This window comes from Entelurus aequoreus, linkage group LG25 (assembly GCF_033978785.1).
Source record: "Entelurus aequoreus isolate RoL-2023_Sb linkage group LG25, RoL_Eaeq_v1.1, whole genome shotgun sequence".
NCBI lineage: Eukaryota > Metazoa > Chordata > Actinopteri > Syngnathiformes > Syngnathidae > Entelurus > Entelurus aequoreus.
In genome coordinates this window covers 14,392,600-14,410,243 of record NC_084755.1, presented here as the reverse complement: position 1 = coordinate 14,410,243, position 17,644 = coordinate 14,392,600, and the positions used below count along the sequence as shown (strand labels likewise).

At 40.7% G+C, this 17,644-nt stretch overlaps 1 protein-coding gene across 2 annotated transcripts in view; it reads right to left on the bottom strand.

The window, feature by feature from the left end:
- gprc5ba (G protein-coupled receptor, class C, group 5, member Ba) overlaps nt 1–17,344 on the bottom strand; it is a 35,576-nt gene extending 18,232 nt beyond the window's left edge. For both annotated transcript variants that reach the window (XM_062037432.1, XM_062037435.1), the window contains exon 1: nt 16,871–17,344. The gene's annotated coding sequence lies outside the window, so the exon portion shown is untranslated. The remainder of the gene's footprint in view (nt 1–16,870) is intronic.
- Nucleotides 17,345–17,644: the final 300 nt, after the last annotated feature.

Below are 17,644 nucleotides of genomic sequence, written 5' to 3'. Positions count from 1 at the left end.
GTGTGGACCGGCTGCCAATCAACGGCAGGTGAGGGAAAAACAGTGCTTCGCGGACCCAACGGGAAATGGAACAAAATAAGAGCACTGACGGGAAGTAAATATAAAAACAAGGAAACAAACAGAAATTAATTGACCGATCGTCACAAAATGAGCTAATATTTGCAAAAAATAACTTAAGTTTTCCAGTTCGAACGTTAAGTATCTCGTCTTTGCAGTCTATTCAATTGAATATAAGTTGAAACAGATTTGCAAATCATTGTATCCTTTTTTCTTTTACGAATTACACAGCGTGCCAACTTCACTGGTTTTGGATTTTGTACCTATATTTTGGTGGTGGTGGTCGAGCAAGCCTACATGGCTACTGTGCAGCAAACGGCGTGCAATCTATGTGAGTGAGCAAGGGGCCTAGATCTTACCACTAAAAGCAGATATGAGCGAAAAAGGAAATTCGTACCAAGACTCTCCCGAATAAATCGTGCTTTGTTTTTGCTCGGGTAAGGTTGCATTTCATTATTTCACTTCGCGTCTTGCAAGGATGCGTCCTTGTAAACAAACTGCGAGTAGCACTCTCCTTTATTTACTGTTTGTCATTTCCCCCATAAAGATAATCAGAGACCCCATTGAAGACTTGGCTGCTTGTGAAAGAAGACGACGAAGCGATCAAAGGTCACTACTGGCTGGGTAAGTTTAAAGGCCTACTGAAACCCACTACTACCGACCACGCAGTCTGATAGTTTATATATCAATGATGAAATCTTAACATTGCAACACATGCCAATACGGCCGGGTTAACTTATAAAGTGCAATTTTAAATTTCCCGCTAAACTTCCGGTTGAAAACGTCTCGGTATGATGACGAATGCGCGTGACGTCAATCGTTGAAACGGAAGTATTCGGACTCCATTTAATCCAATACAAAAAGCTTGGTTTTCATCTCAAAATTCCACAGCATTCTGGACATCTGTGTTGGTGAATCTTTTGCAATTTGTTTAATGAACAATGAAGACTGCAAAGAAGAAAGTTGTAGGTGGGATCGGTGTATTAGCGGCTGGCTGCAGCAACACAACCAGGAGGACTTTGAGTTGGATAGCAGACGCGCTATCCGACGCTAGCCGCCAACCGCACGGATGATCGGGTGAAGTCCTTCGTCGCTCCGTCGATCGCTGGAACGCAGGTGAGCACGGGTGTTGATGAGCAGATGAGGGCTGACTGGCGTAGGTGGATAGCTAATGTTTTTAGCATAGCTCTGTGACGTCCCGTTGCTAAGTTAGCTTCAATGGCGTCGTTAGCAACAGCATTGTTAAGCTTCGCCAGGCTGGAAAGCATTAACCGTGTTGTTACAGGTCCATGGTTTAATAGTATTGTTGATTTTCTGTCTATCCTTCCAGTCAGGGGCTTATTTATATTGTTTCTATATGCAGTTAAGCTCGGTGCTATCACGTTAGCTCCATAGCTAAAGTGTTTTCGCCGATGTATCCATTTCGCGTTCTCGACTCTCATTTTCAAAAGTATATAGTATCCGAGGTGGTTTAAAATACAAATCCGTGATCCACAATAGAAAAAGGAGAGAGTGTGGAATCCAATTAGCCAGCTTGTACCTAAGTTACGGTCAGAGCGAAAAAAAGATGCGTCCTGCACTGCACTCTAGTCCTTCACTCTCACGTTCCTCATCCACGAATCTTTCATCCTGGCTCAAATTAATGGGGTAATCGTCGCTTTCTCGGTCCGAATCGCTCTCGCTGCTGGTGTAAACAATGGGGAAATGTGAGGAGCCTTTCGACCTTTGACGTCACGCTACTTACTGTACAGGCAAGGCTTTTTTTATCAGCGACCAAAAGTTGCAAACTTTATCGTCGACGTTCTCTACTAAATCCTTTCAGCAAAAATATGGCAATATCGCGAAATGATCAAGTATGACACAGAATGGATCTGCTATCCCCGTTTAAATAAAAAAAAATAATTTCAGTAGGCCTTTAAGCCATGTTGCATTGTTATTGTTGCACGCGTTGTTACCGGTACGTGTGGTTTTCTCCGTCTTTATCAAAATATAACTAAAGTACAGGCCAAAAGTTTGGACACACCTTCTCCTCATTCAATGCGTTTTCTTTATTTTCAGGACTATTTACATTGTAGATTGTCACTGAAGGCATCAAAACTATGAATGAACACATGTGGAGTTATGTACTTAACAACTGAAAATATGTTTTATATTGTAGTTTCTTTAAAATAGCCACCCTTTGATCTGATTAATGCTTTGCACACTCTTGGCATTCTCTCCATGAGCTTCAAGAGGTAGTCACCTGAAATGGTTTTCACTTCACAGGTGTGCCTTATCAGGGTTAATTAGTGGAATGTCTTGCTTTATCAATGGGGTTGGGACCATCAGTTGTGTTGTGAATGAGAAGGTGTGTCCAAACTTTGGCCTATACCAGGGGTCGGCAACCCGCGGCTCCGGAGCCGCATGCGGCTCTTTGACCACTCTGATGCGGCTCAGCTACATACTTGCCGACCCCCCCAATTTTCCCAGGAGACTTATGGATCTCAGTGTCTCTCATAGATAACTCCCAGGGAAAATATAATCCTATTTACACTCTAATTACTAAATAAAGGGAGTGCCCTAATTGCACTGCAGTAATTGTCCTCTATAGCGTTTACAAACAGCGTGCCATCCCGGCCACATGTTGTATGTTTTGTTTTTTCTTGCACACATAGGAGACAGCAAAGCATACTTAGTCATCAGCCACACAGCTTACACTGACGGTAGCCGTATCAAACAACTTTAACATTGTTACGTTACAAATATGCGCCACACTGTGAACCCACACCAAAAAAGAATGAAAAACACATTTCTGGAGAACATCCCACCGTAACACAACATAAACACAACACAACCAATACCCAGAATCCCATGCAGCCCTAACTCTTCCGGTCTACATTATACACCCCCGCTACCACCAAATCCCCCCACACATCAACCCCCCCACCCCTCTCCGTGCGTTGGTTGTGCGGAAGAGATAGGGCTGCATGGGATTCTGGGTATTGGTACCGTCAGTGTAAGATGTGTGGCTGCTGAGGTAGTACGCCTTGCTGTCACTTACGTGAGCAAGCTGAAACCGCATTCTGCATGTGGTCGAGCAGGTACGCTGTTTGGGCAGGCTGTAGAGGGCGCCAAAAGCAGTGTCATCACGCCCTGATATTCGGGAGTCTCCCGGGAAAAATGAGAGGGTTGGCAAGTATGACGCTATCAAGCGCTATTTATTCACAACTCGCGGGCCGCACTAACATCAAATTTCCACATTAAAGTGCGTGCTGGTGCGTGTGTCGGAGACCCCTGGTTAACATAGCACAAAGCGTTTAAGCTTTGTATGCGGTGTTTTTCATTTTAATTTTTTTTGTGGCTCCCATTATTTTCTTTAATTTGTGAAACTTGCCAAAATGGCTCTTTGAGTGGTAAAGGTTGCCGACCCCTGGCCTATACTGTATATATTTCAATATTGTGTATGTGTGGAAATCTTCATTTATGATTGCTGCCTTTGGTAAAAGCTCAACTCTTAAAGATTTTGCTGACATTTATTTTCTTTTATTTATACTCGCCGAGTTGGTGGTTGATGAAATACAAATAATGTCAAGAAAACACTTTAATGGGAAATACCAAAACAAAAAAATATATCAAACAAACTTTCAACAAAGTGATCGCTGCAAACTTGTGCATTTGTCGTCGTCGCTTTGTAAAATCTTGCACTCTTTCGCCCTTCTTGGTTACCTCTCGAGAAACTCTGAAGACGCTTTTTATCCTTTTCACAATTGGAATGGTTCCAACAGCCTAAAACGGGGGTCAGCAACACGTGGCTCCCTGAAGCATTTTCATAAAAAGAATTGAAAATGGAAAAAGATGGGGACATTTTTTGTTTTTGTTTTAGTATGTTTTTTGTTTGAGGACAAACATGACACAAACCTTCCCAATTGTTAGAAAGCCCACTGTTTAATGTTTGTGTGTATGCTTCACTGATGAGACTATTTGGTGAACATCGTTTTGTCCTACTAATTTCTGCGGTTCTTGAACTCACCATAGTGTGGACTGTGACGCAACAGTTTGTTTACATGTAAAATCTTCCGCTCCTTCTTTGTCTCATTTTGTCCACCAAACGTTTTATGCTGTGCGTGAATGCACAAAAGTGCGCTTTGTTGATGTTATTGACTTGTTGGAGTGCTAATCAGGCATATTTGGTCAGTGCATGACTGCAAGCGAATCAATGCTAACATGCTATTTAGGCTAGCTTTATGTACATATTGCATCATTATGGTAGGTATACATTTGTAGGTATGTTTGAGCTCATTTAATATCCTTTACTTTTATCCTCTTTGTATATAATTTAGTTTTGCATGTCTCATGACACATTATATGTATGTAATATTGGCTGCATTTCTGATAGTTGTTTGTGTGCCATGTTGTTCCAGACTAGGCCTGGGCGATATGGCCTTTTTTTACTATGTCAATATTTTTAGGCCATGTCACGATACGCGATATATATCTCGATATTTTGCCTTAGCCTTGAATTAACACTTAATGCATATAATCACAGCAGTATGATGATTCTATGTGTCTACATTAAAACATGATTGTTCATACTGCATTAATATATGCTAATTTTAAACTTTCATGCAGAGAGGGAAATCACAACTAAGTCAATCTACCAAAAGTGTATTTATTAAACAGTTATTAAGCAGTGGCACAAACATTCATATCATTTCAAAACAGAAAGTGCAAGATTGTCAAAGACATTTTAAAACCAGCTATTAGTGCACTTTTGTGCATGATGTCACTAAGATGACTTATCAAAGTGCACTTTTTGTACAGAACGCCACTACAATAGTTTAAAACAAATAAAGTGCACTTCTGTGCATGATGTCACACAAGATATTTCAATAACTGTCAAATAAAAATGAGCTGCATAATAGGAAATCAAATAGTGTATGTCCTTCGCTATGTGGTAGGTTCCGGCGGACGTTATCTCCGTCTGTTGTTGACTATTTTTTTCACACAGTGTTGATCTGGAAATGGTTGCTTCGGCATTTTGTTGGTGTGGCACCGAACGGAGATGTTGACATGCGGAGTAAGCACTCTTCATTCTCTAGCGGGTGACTTTTCAAATGATGCTACATATTAGCAGTAATGCTACTTTTTGTGGCAACGCTTTTGCCGCATACTTGACAAATTACGGTTGTCTGTTCGACATCTTCCCACTTGAAGCCAAACCACTGCCAGATGATGGACCCCCTGCTGTTTTTCTTGAGAATTAATTCTTCCTTCATTTGTTACCAGATTCGCACGTTCTTTCTCTCGTATTACCACTCGCACCACAGCTAACGTTACCCATGCCGCTACCTCTCTGCTCCGCGAGGGCGTATACATATGTGACGTATGTAAGAAGGTGCGCTTGTTTTATGTCTCTGTGAGAAAGAGAGACAACAAAGAGTGAGAAGAGCCTGTAGTGTAATGCCCGCAGCTAAAAGCAACTGCGTGAGAAGGAATACTCGTATATCACGATATAGTCATTTTCTATATCGCACAGAGACAAACCCGCGATATATCGAGTATATTCCATATATCGAGTATATTCCATGTATCGCCCAGCCCTACTGCCATGATACCTAAACCACTGCCTGTACAGTTGATTTGTGGTGATGACAGTTTTTGACCCTGGAACAGACAATTTGGATTCTAATTGATTCATGAGGGAAAAAAATGTTAATTTGGAAGTCAGGCAGTGTCGACTTTAGAAGTTCCAAATACATAAAGATGGTCTCTCTCTATCTCTCCTCCATTTTAAAGCCTCTCTCTAGTTTGGCTTTCAACACCACGTCTCCTCCAAAGCGGGCGGCACAGTCTCATCGGCCAATTACAGTCTCCCTCTTTCCTCCTCTTCCATTTTGGCTTCTTTTATTTCTCCTCCCCGCTGCACCTCCTTGCCTCTGTTCTGTGGGTCTTATGTAACCAGAAGAGGGTGGGGGGTGGGGGCAGAGATGGATGTGGGGGGGCGATCCAGCTTCTTCCAGTTCTGTTGCTGCATGGCTGCTGTTTCAGAGTGCCATGCATGCTGCCACCTGGCCTCCATCTTAGCTCGCATTGCGCCCACGTGTCGCAAGTACACAAGCTGTCATGTCGCGTTCGATTGCCCGTGCAGCCATGATAGGTGGTCATGACCGCGGCGATGATTGGCAGGTTTTGACCGCGTACTGCATCCACCTGGTGAGGTGACCCGGGGTCATATTGCACGACTTGTGTACCGTATTTTTCGGACTATAAGTCGCAGTTTTTTTCATAGTTTGGCCGGGGGGTGCGACTTATACTCAGGAGCGACTTATGTGTGAAATTATTAACACATTACCGTAAAATATCAAATAATATTATTTAGCACATTCACGTAAGAGACTAGACGTATAAGATTTCATGGGATATAGCAATTAGGAGTGACAGATTGTTTGGTAAACGTATAGCATGTTCTATATGTTATAGTTATTTGAATGACTCTTACCATAATATGTTACGTTAACATACCAGGCACGTTCTCAGTTGGTTATTTATGCCTCATATAACGTACACTTATTCAGCCTGTTGTTCACTATTCTTTATTTATTTTTTATTGCCTTTTTAATGTCTTTTCTTGGTGTTGGGTTTTATCAAATAAATTTCCCCCTAAAATGAGACTTATACTCCAGTGCGACTTATATATGTTTGTTTCCTTCTTTATTATGCATTTTCGGCCGGTGCGACTTATACTCCGAAAAATACAGTACCCGTGGGTGACACCATTTGAATGCTCACTCTACTTTTTTTTGACATTAAAGTAATTTGAAATGACACAAAGTGTCTGTTTGGAGGTTTTATGTCATTTTAAGATTTATATGCAACCTCACATTTAGAAGCCTCAAAGGTCGTACAGGTCGAGTTTGACCATGTGTAAACTTTCAAATATTTTTTTCCCCTAAGAAATTTATGTACAAAACCCCAAACCGGTGAAGTTGGCACGTTGTGTAAATGGTAAATAAAAACAGAATACAATGATTTGCAAATCCTTTTCAACTTATATTCAACTTAATAGACTGTAAAGGCAATATATTTAATGTTCAAACTAAGAAACTTTGTTATTTTTGGCAAATATTAGCTAACCGATAATTTCCGATATTACATTTTAAAGCATTTATCGGCCGATAATATCGGCAGACCGATATTATCGGACATCTCTAAATATTATACTTGAATGCCAACTATTAAAATGTTCCTGAGGACAATGGCCTGTACAGTTCATGGCAGTTTATGTTCAGTTGATGTCTGATGGTGACAGTTTGACCACGGAACCGTTGAATGACATTTTTATAGTGGGAAATACTCCATTCCCTCAACTTTCTATGCTATTATGAGCAATGTTTTATACTCTTTTGTTTGTATTTGGTATTTAAAGTTAGTCAAGGATCTGCTGACAGGACACATGTTTGTCACCAAGTTGTGGGACTTTCCAAACAAGGACGAGACTTTCTTCAGAGTTTTTTTTTAAGTCAAATATGCAGCCACTTATGACTAAAAAGCAGGAAGACGCCGGAGGAATAATCCACGTGCTGGTTGAACAAAAGCATGATGATAACCGCGATGATCCGTCCATCTGTTTCCCCGCTCGCCTCGATGACGTCGCCAATCCTTATCAGCTGGTAGTGAAACGCCAAAAACCGCGAAGACGATGATGACATTTTAATCAACTCCCGAGTAGGTGTTTTTCCTTCAGGGCATCCCTCGCCATCCTAATTAGGCCTCATTAGCATGGAACAGGGGGCTCGCAGCAGGACCACATGCTAATTGACTTGGCTGGTGTTTCATCTCAAGCATGGACTGCCCCCCCAACCCCCAACTCCCAAACGTCAACAAATGATGACTTGCCAGACAGTCTTAAAAATAGTCCCGTGATCATCTTTCATGGGACTTAAATATAAATAGGAATACTACGCCCACACGTGATGGCAGACAGTTCAAATGATAAACTACAGTATGGTGGTCCTAAATAGGCGCCCTGTGGGCCCACCAAACATCCCCTAAATGTTGAAACTATACCTTTTTTTTCATAAAACTCCTCTTTAAGGGAGATGTATTTAGCTCAATAGTAGGGTTGTACGGTATACCGGTATTGGTATAGTACCGCGATACTAATTAATCATATTTGGTACTATACCGCCTCTAATAAGTACCGATCCCCCGTCGTCGTCACGTCGTGTCATTGCTGGTTTTACGAGCAAAGGAGCATGTTCGGCAGCGCACAATCACAGAGTACTTACAAACAGACACAGTGTGTAGACAGAAAAGGGAGAACGGACGCATTTTGGCTTAAAAACTAACGATAAAGGTGAAGTTATAACACTGAAACGCCCTCAGGAAGAGGTGCTTTAAGACATGGCTAGCTAGCTAGCGGCTAAAGTCCAGCCGCAGTCGGCAGTGTTTTAGCTACTTCTAAATCACTAATCCTCGTCTCTATGGCGACAAATAAAGTATGTTTCTTACAAGTATCATCCCTGCAGGACGAGGAATAGCTAATCATGCTTCACTACACACCGTAGCTCACCGGCGTACCAATGTAAACAAACGCCATTGGTGGATCTACACCTGTCATCCACTGTAATGATACCAACTACAGGAGCGTATCTAGTCGATACTACTATTTTTACATCAATATAATTTATATTATGTTTATAAACTCAGGAAATATGTCCCTGGACACGTGAGGACTTTGAATATGACCAATGTATGATCCTGTAACGACTTGGTATCGGATTGATACCCAAATTTGTGGTATCATCCAAAACTAATGTAAAGCATCCATCCGAACAACAGAAGAGTAAGTGATTATTACATTTTAACAGAAGTGTAGAAAAATCATATTAAAAGAGAAAGTAAGCAGATATTAACAGTAAATGAACAAGTAGATTAATAATTCATTTTCTACCACTTGTCCTTAATAATTTTGACTAAATAATAGAATGGAAAATGACACAATATGTTACTGCATATGTCAGCAGACTAAATTAGGAGCCTTTGTTTGCTTACTTACTACTAAAAGACAAGTTGTCTTGTAAGTGTATTATTTTATTTAAGGACAAACTTGTAAACATATACCCTAAGATTTTGTGTTAAAATATAGCCAATAAAGCCATTTTTTGTGGTGCCCTTTATTTAGAAATGTATCGAAAAGTACAGAAAAGTATCAAAATGTATCGAAATATTGGTATCGGGACAACACTACTCAATGTTATTAGTTATTTTTATATTATGTTTTTTATTTTATTTTTTGTATTTACACTGGTTAAAATGATGGCTCTTGGAATGCTCAAACTTGATCTTTGGCATTAAGAATCGTGTGTTAGTTGTTGAAATATAAAGGAAAAAATACCCTAATAATTAGAGATGTCCGATAATATCGGCCATATTATCGGCCGATAAATGCTTTAAAAGGTAATATCGGAAATTATCGGTATCGTTTTTTTTATTACCGGTATCGTTATTTGTGTTGTTTTTTATTTTATTTATTTTTTTAAATTAAATCAACATAAAAAACACAAGATACACTTACAATTAGTGCACCAACCCAAAAAACCTCCTTCCCCCATTTACACTCATTCACACAAAAGGGTTGTTTCTTTCTGTTATTAATATTCTGGTTCCTACATTATATATCAATATATAACAATACAGTCTGCAAGGGATACAGTCCGTAAGCACACATGATTGTGCGTGCTGCTGGTCCACTAATAGTACTAACCATTAACAGTTAATTTTACTAATTTTCATTAATTACTAGTTTCTATGTAACTGTTTTTATATTGTTTTACTTTCTTTTTTATTTAAGAAAATGTTTTAAATGTATATATCTTATTTTATTATTATATATTTTTTAAAAGGACCTTATCATCACCATACCTGGTTGTCCAAATTAGGCATAATACTGTGTTAATTCCACGACTGTATATATATCGGTATCGGTTGATATCGGTATCGGTAATTAAGAGTTGGACAATATCGGTATATTGGATATCGGCAAAAAAGCCATTATCGGACATTCCTACTAATAATGGCACCTGTACACAATGGAACATTTAAGGCTGACCGCCCCCCTCGTACAAAATAAAAAAGCAAAAGTGATAGTTAGTTGCCCCTTCAAGGTGGAATGCACTCCATTATGGGCTGAGAGCTGCCCCATATTGACATTTCAAAAAGGCAGTTCAAATGTGTTTAAGTGTGCATTCCTGTAATAGTTAATTTTATTTTTTAAATGTATTTGTTTTTATTATTCAATATATTAATTTTATTATATTTTTTTATTTTATTTTTGAAATGTTTCTGTTGTTGCATCATATTTTGATTGTACTATTTGTATTTTAACCACATGATGCACTTTGTGAGCTCTCTCTGTGAAAAGTGACACATTTACTTACTTAAATTCTGAATTACTTGAATTTTATTGTGGCTAACTTCTTTTAACACTTACATGGCTATTCAAAAAAATGTGGCAATGCTAGTGGACTTCAGGGATGTCAAAAGTGCGGCCCCGGGGAACATTTGGCACACTATAGAGACTAAATGAACACATCCTGAATTAATTAACAGGGAAAAAAATGGAAAAAAATGGCAGACAACATGTGTGTCTTACTGTATAGTCTTTGAAAATGTGTACACATGTCTTGCAAGATATACGTTTTTTAAGTGTGCTAAAGCCGTTAGAAATGTTTTAGTTGTTTGGATTATAATAATAATAAATAAATGGGTTATACTTGTATAGCGCTTTTCTACCTTCAAGGTACTCAAAGCGCTTTGACAGTATTTCCACATTTACCCATTCACACACACATTCACACACTGATGGCGGGAGCTGCCATGCAAGGCGCTAACCAGCAGCCATCAGAGGCAAAGGGTGAAGTGTCTTGCCCAAGGACACAACGGACGTGACTAGGAAGGTAGAAGGTGGGAATTGAACCCCAGTAACCAGCAACACTCCGATTGCTGGCACAGCCACTCTACCAACTTCGCCACGCCGTCCCTAATAATAGTAAAGAAAGGGTCTAAAAACTAATGTAAAGCATCCAAACAACAGAAAAATAAGTGATTATTACATTTTAACAGAAGTGTAGATAGAACATGTTAAAAGAGAAAGTAAGCAGATGTTAACAGTAAATGAACAAGTAGATTAATAATTCATTTTCTACCACTTGTCCTTAATAATTTTGACAAAATAATAGAATGGAAAATGACACAATATGTTACTGCATACGTTAGCAGCTAAATTAGAAGCCTTTGTTTGTTTACTTACTACTAAAAGACAAGTTGTCTTGTATGTTCACTATTTTATTTAAGGACAAACTTGCAATAAGAAACATATGTTTAATGTACTGTAAGATTTTGTGTTAAAATAAAGCTAATAATGCCATTTTTGTGGTCCCCTTTATTTAGAAAAGTATCGAAATACATTTTGGTATCGGGACAACACTAATAAGAACATATATATCTCAAGGGGGTTGGATTATACATTACACTAATTTGCCTTTTTACCACCTATCACACAAAGCTAATAGTTTGTATTTTAATATTTTATATTAATCATTCATTTATGTACAAAATGTATCAAAGTGGAAAACATTTTATACGCCACGTCCTTTACCAGTATAAAGGTGTTATAATAGCGACATGTTGACCCTGGAACAGACTTTTCCTCTTTCCAGTATAGATGTACTTCAATGAAATGTAGCCGCTTGGAAATAATGCATTGCCAATAACAAAGATCATATATTATGCTATTGATCATCACTTTTGTCAATGCATCCATGCATAAACACATTGACTACTGCTCCTGTTTTACTGCACCCGAGTGGCGATGTATGCTTCATTTCTTGCTGACATATTGACCACTGAGACTGGGGTACCCTCCAGAAAAGGGTGTTGCTAGGGGGGGGGGGGTACACTCTTTGTTTTAGCTGACCTAAGGAGCAGCTGAATGCAAACACACACACACACACACACACACACACACACACACACACACACACACACACACACACACACACACACACACACACACACACACACACACACACACACACACATATACATTTAGAGAATGCTCTTTTTACCCCCCAACACCCCCCTTTTCTCTTGACAATGTTGGCCACATGGAGTCCCCAGGGCATTCCAGAAGAATGTTTGTTTGAAGGACCAGCAGCAAGAGCATTGTTCCACGTGTGTGTGTGTGTGTGTGTGTGTGTGTGTGTGTGTGTGTGTGTGTGTGTGTGTGTGTGTGTGTGTGTGTGTGTGTGTGTGTGCGTGTGTGTGTGTGTGTGCGTGTGTGTGTGTGTGTGTGTGTTCTTGTTTTACTACCCTTCTTAAAACATCAACAAGGAAAAGTACCTTCCATATGAGGACCGGCGAACAAGTTAGGACATAAATCATGGTCCCAATACGGAAAAAATTTGCATCTAATAGAGAGCCAAATACTAGAGTCCGTGAACATTGCTCCAAAGTCAGGATTTTTTTTGTTGATTTAATGTGCATCCAAAAGTAAACATTGACAGGTGCAAAGGCAGCAATATAGGATACAACAAGCTAAAGAAGGACTTCCCTATTCATCCCCCCCCAAAAAAACGCCAGGTGAACAGCTGATTTTACGACTTCCGGTGCTGACGTAAGACAACCCGCGTCCCGTATGTGACCATAGGATGAACAAATACACTACAGTACTAAGACTATAGTGGCCATTAACAGTTAGCTTCTATAGCTGGGTTGCCCAAAGTGCGGCACAGGGGTCATCTGTGGTCCGTGACTCGTTTGTCATCGGCCTTAAGCACAATACAAAAAAAACTAAAAATAGAGATCTCATTTGCACCCCCGGTGGTGAAATCTCTCAAAATGACGCATTTTTCAGAGGTCTCAAGAAGGTAACAAATACAAGTGTGTGTGTGTGTGTGTTCTTGTATTTCTACCCTTCTTGAGACATCAACAAGGAAAGGTACCTTCCATATGAGGACATAAATCATGGTCCCAATACGGAAAACCATTGCATCTAATGGAGAGCCAAATACTAGAGTCCGTGAACATTGCTCCAAAGTCAGGATTTTTTTTGTTGATTTAATGTGCATCCAAAAGTAAACATTGACAGGTGCAAAGGCAGCAATATATGATAAAACAAGCTAAAGAAAGACTTCCCTATTCATCCCCCCCAAAAAACGCCAGGTGAACAGCTGATTTTACGACTTCCGGTGCTGACGTAAGACAACCCGCGTCCTGTATGTGACCATAGGATGAACAAATACACTACGGTACTAAGACTATAGTGGCCATTAACAGTTAGCTTCTACAGCTGGGTTGCCCAAAGTGCGGCACAGGGGCCATCTGTGGTCCGATCGGCCTTAAGCACAATACAAAAAAAACAAAAAATAGAGATCTCATTTGCGTCCCTGGTGGTGAAATCTCTCAAAATTTGGCATTTTTCAGAGGTCTTAAGAAGGTAACAAATACAAGTGTGTGGGTGTGTGTGTGTGTGTTCTTGTATTTCTACGCTTCTTGAGACATCAACAAGGACAGGTACCTTCCATATGAGGACATAAATCATGGTCCCAATACGGAAAACCATTGCATCTAATAGAGAGCCAAATACTAGAGTCCGTGAACATTGCTCCAAAGTCAGGATTTTTTTTTGTTGATTTCATGTGCATCCAAAAGTAAACATTGACAGGTGCAAAGGCAGCACAATATGATAAAACAAGCTAAAGAAAGACTTCCCTATTCATCCCCCCAAAAAAACGCCAGGTGAACAGCTGATTTTACGACTTCCGGTGCTGACGTAAGACAACCCGCGTCCCATATGTGACCATAGGATGAACAAATACACTACAGTACTAAGACTATAGTGGCCATTACCAGTTAGCTTCTACAGCTGGGTTGCCCAAAGTGCGGCACAGGGGCCAACTGGGGTCCGTGACTCGTTTGTCATCGGCCTTAAGCACATTACAGAAAAAACAAAAAATGGAGATCTCATTTGCGTCCCTAGTGGTGAAATCCCTCAAAATTAGGCATTTTTCAGAGGTCTCAAGAAGGTAACAAATACAAGTGTGTGTGTGTGTGTGTGTGTGTGTGTGTTTGTGTGTGTGTGTGTGTGTGTTCTTGCATTTCTACCCTTCTTGAGACATCAACAATATGAGGACATAAATCATGGTCCCAATACGGACAACCATTGCATCTAATAGAGAGCCAAATACTAGAGTCCGTGAACATTGCTCCAAAGTTAGGATTTTTTGTTGATTTAATGTGCATACAAAAGTAAACATTGACAGGTGCAAAGGCAGCAATATATGATAAAACAAGCTAAAGAAGGACTTCCCTAATCATCCCCCCCAAAAAAACGCCAGGTGAACAGCTGATTTTACGACTTCCGGTGCTGACGTAAGACAACCCGCGTCCTGTATGTGACCGTAGGATGAACAAATACACTACGGTACTAACACTATAGCTGCCATTAACAGTTAGCTTCTACAGCTGGGTTGCCCAAAGTGCGGCACGGGGGCCATCTGTGGTCCGATCGGCCTTAAACACGATACAAAAAAACAAAAAATAGAGATCTCATTTGCGTCCCTGGTGGGGAAATCTCTCAAAATTTGGCTTTTTTCAGCGGTCTCAAGAAGGTAACAAATACAAAAGTGTGTGCGTGTGTGTGTGTTCTTGTATTTCTACCCTTCTTGAGACATCAACAAGGAAAAAAGTACCTTCCACATGAGGACATAAATCATGGTCCCAATACGGAAGACCATTGCATCTAATAGAGAGCCAAATACTAGAGTCCGTGAACATTGCTCCAAAGTCAGGATTTTTTTGTTGATTTAATGTGCATACAAAAGTAAACATTGGCAGGTGCAAAGACAGCAATATATGATAAAACAAGCTAAAGAAGGACTTCCCTAATCATCCCCCCAAAAAACCAGCCAGGTGAACAGCTGATTTTACGACTTCCGGTGCTGACGTAAGACAACCCACGTCCCATATGTGACCTTAGGATGAACAAATACACCACAGTACTAAGACTATAGTGGCCATTAACAGTTAGCTTCTACAGCTGGGTTGCCCAAAGTGCGGCACAGGGGCCATCTGTGGTCCGATCGGCCTTAAGCACGATACAAAAAAACAAAAAATAGAGATCTCATTTGCGTCCCCGGTGGTGAAATCTCTCAAAATTAGGCATTTTTCAGAGGTCTCAAGAAGGTAACAAATACAAAAGTGTGTGTGTGTGTGTGTTCTTGTATTTCTACCCTTCTTGAGACATCAACAAGAAAAAGTACCTTCATATGAGGATAGAAATCATGTTCCCAGTACGGAAAACCATTGCATCTAATAAAGAGCCAAATACTAGAGTCCGTGAACATTGCTCCAAAGTCAGGATTTTTTGTTGATTTAATGTGCATACAAAAGTAAACATTGACAGGTGCAAAGGCAGCAATATATGATAAAACAAGCTAAATAAGGACTTCCCTAATCATCCCCCAAAAAACCCGCCAGGTGAACAGCTGATTTTACGACTTCCAGTGCTGACATACGACAGGTCTCAAGAACCCACTATAGTCTTAGTACCGTAGTGTATGTGTTCATCCTATGGTCACATACGGGACGCGGGTTGTCTTACGTCAGCACCGGAAGTCGTAAAATCAGCTGTTCACCTGGCGGCCTTTTTGGGAGATGATTAGGGAAGTCCTTCTTTAGCTTGTTTGATCATATATTGCTGCCTTTGCACCTGTCAATGTTTAATTTTGTATGCACATTAAATCAACAAAAAAAATCCTGACTTTGGAGCAATGTTCACGGACTCTAGTATTTGGCTCTCTTTTAGATGCAATGGTTTTCCGTATTGGGACCATGATTTATGTCCTCATTTGGAAGGTACCTTCCCTTGTTGATGTCTCAAGAAGGGCAGAAATACAAGAGTGTGTGTGTGTGTGTGTGTGTGTGTGTGTGTGTGTGTGTGTGTGTGTGTGTGTGTGTGTGTGTGTGTGTGTGTGTGTGTGTGTGTGTGTGTGTGTGTGTGTGTGTGTGTGTGTGTTACTACCCTTCTTGAGACATCAACAAGGAAAGGTACCTTCCATATGAGGACATAAATCATGGTCCCAATACGGAAAACCATTGCATCTAATAGAGAGCCAAATACTAGAGTCCGTGAACATTGCTCCAAAGACAGGATTTTTTTGTTGATTTAATGTGCATACAAAAGTAAACATTGACAACAGCAATATATGGTAAAACAAGCTAAAGAAGGACTTCTGTATTCATCCCTCCAAAAAACCGCCAGGTGAACAGCTGATTTTACGAATTCCGGTGCTGACATAAGACAGGTCTCAAGATGGTAACAAATACAATACAAATTACAAATACAAGTGTGTGGGTGTGTGTGTGTGTGTGTGCGCGCGCGTGTGTGTGTCTGTGTGTGTGTGTGTGTGTGTGTGTGTGTGTGTGTGTGTTAGGAATAGAGAATGACACCTAACCTCTTAACAATGATGGACTGCTTGACACTCCCCAGAATATCCCCAGTGTGTGTTTTTGTGGCATGCAAATGGAGGACACAAGTGCCAACCGTTCGATTCCCATGCACAGTCCTCCATTGGTGACACATTTTGTTGGTGTGTGTAGTGACGATCTGTGTGTGTGTGTGTGTGTACATGCAGAAATCCTCCGGGCTTTGTGTTAATGCATTTTGCATTAGAACATCCATGTCACATCAACAACACCCCGCCCCTCCCCCCTCTCATATGATGCATTGGACATGCTCCATTTGCGTCTTGCATGACGGACACCGACCAACCTTTTTTTTTTTTGTTTTGCTCGATGCCGGTAGATGCGATGGGGAACGTGAGGAGGTGGCAAGCGCGGCTGTCAGCGTCGTGGTCGTACAGCAAATGTCACATTTCGAAAAGAGCTGTGTTGCTCGACTCGGCTCTCGGCATCCGCACGTGCGCAACCGGCGCCGAACGGTTCCGACTCTGCCTTCGGGACCGGCGGTCGTCGCAGCAGGGGCAGCCCGAATGGCATGCACCGAACCCGGCGTAACGGACGTCCTCCTGATGGGTCACGGCCGGGTGACAGCTAAATCCTTTTTTGACTCATCTTTTCTTTTAAAAACACATTTGAAAAAAATATATCCCACGGATGTGTGCGTGTAAAAAAAGAAAAGAAAAAAAAAAAGTCCACTTTCAGTCGCACTGCTGCTGCGCACCGAGCGAGCGCCACGCAAAAACTGCGCCCCGCATCAAGTGCGTGGAGATTAGCCCCCACCTCCCCTTCCTCCCACGGGACCGCCCCCCACAAGACGAACGCGCCGTGTAATTCTTATTAATAAATTGCCGCGTGACAGCACAATAACCTTATTAAATCCCTCCTCCGAGCGCGCGCTGGTTTTTAAAAAAAAAAAAGTATTTCTTTTTTACTACAAGCATTTACGCATGCGCACGCCGCACCTTGCCCTGTGCCGTCACGTGATTATTTTTCCTGCATAGAAATGTTGTTTTGTTTTAAAATAATAGAAACAACACTAGAGAGTAGAAAGTTACCTAATTAAAGGTAGACTTCCGGTTAGGTC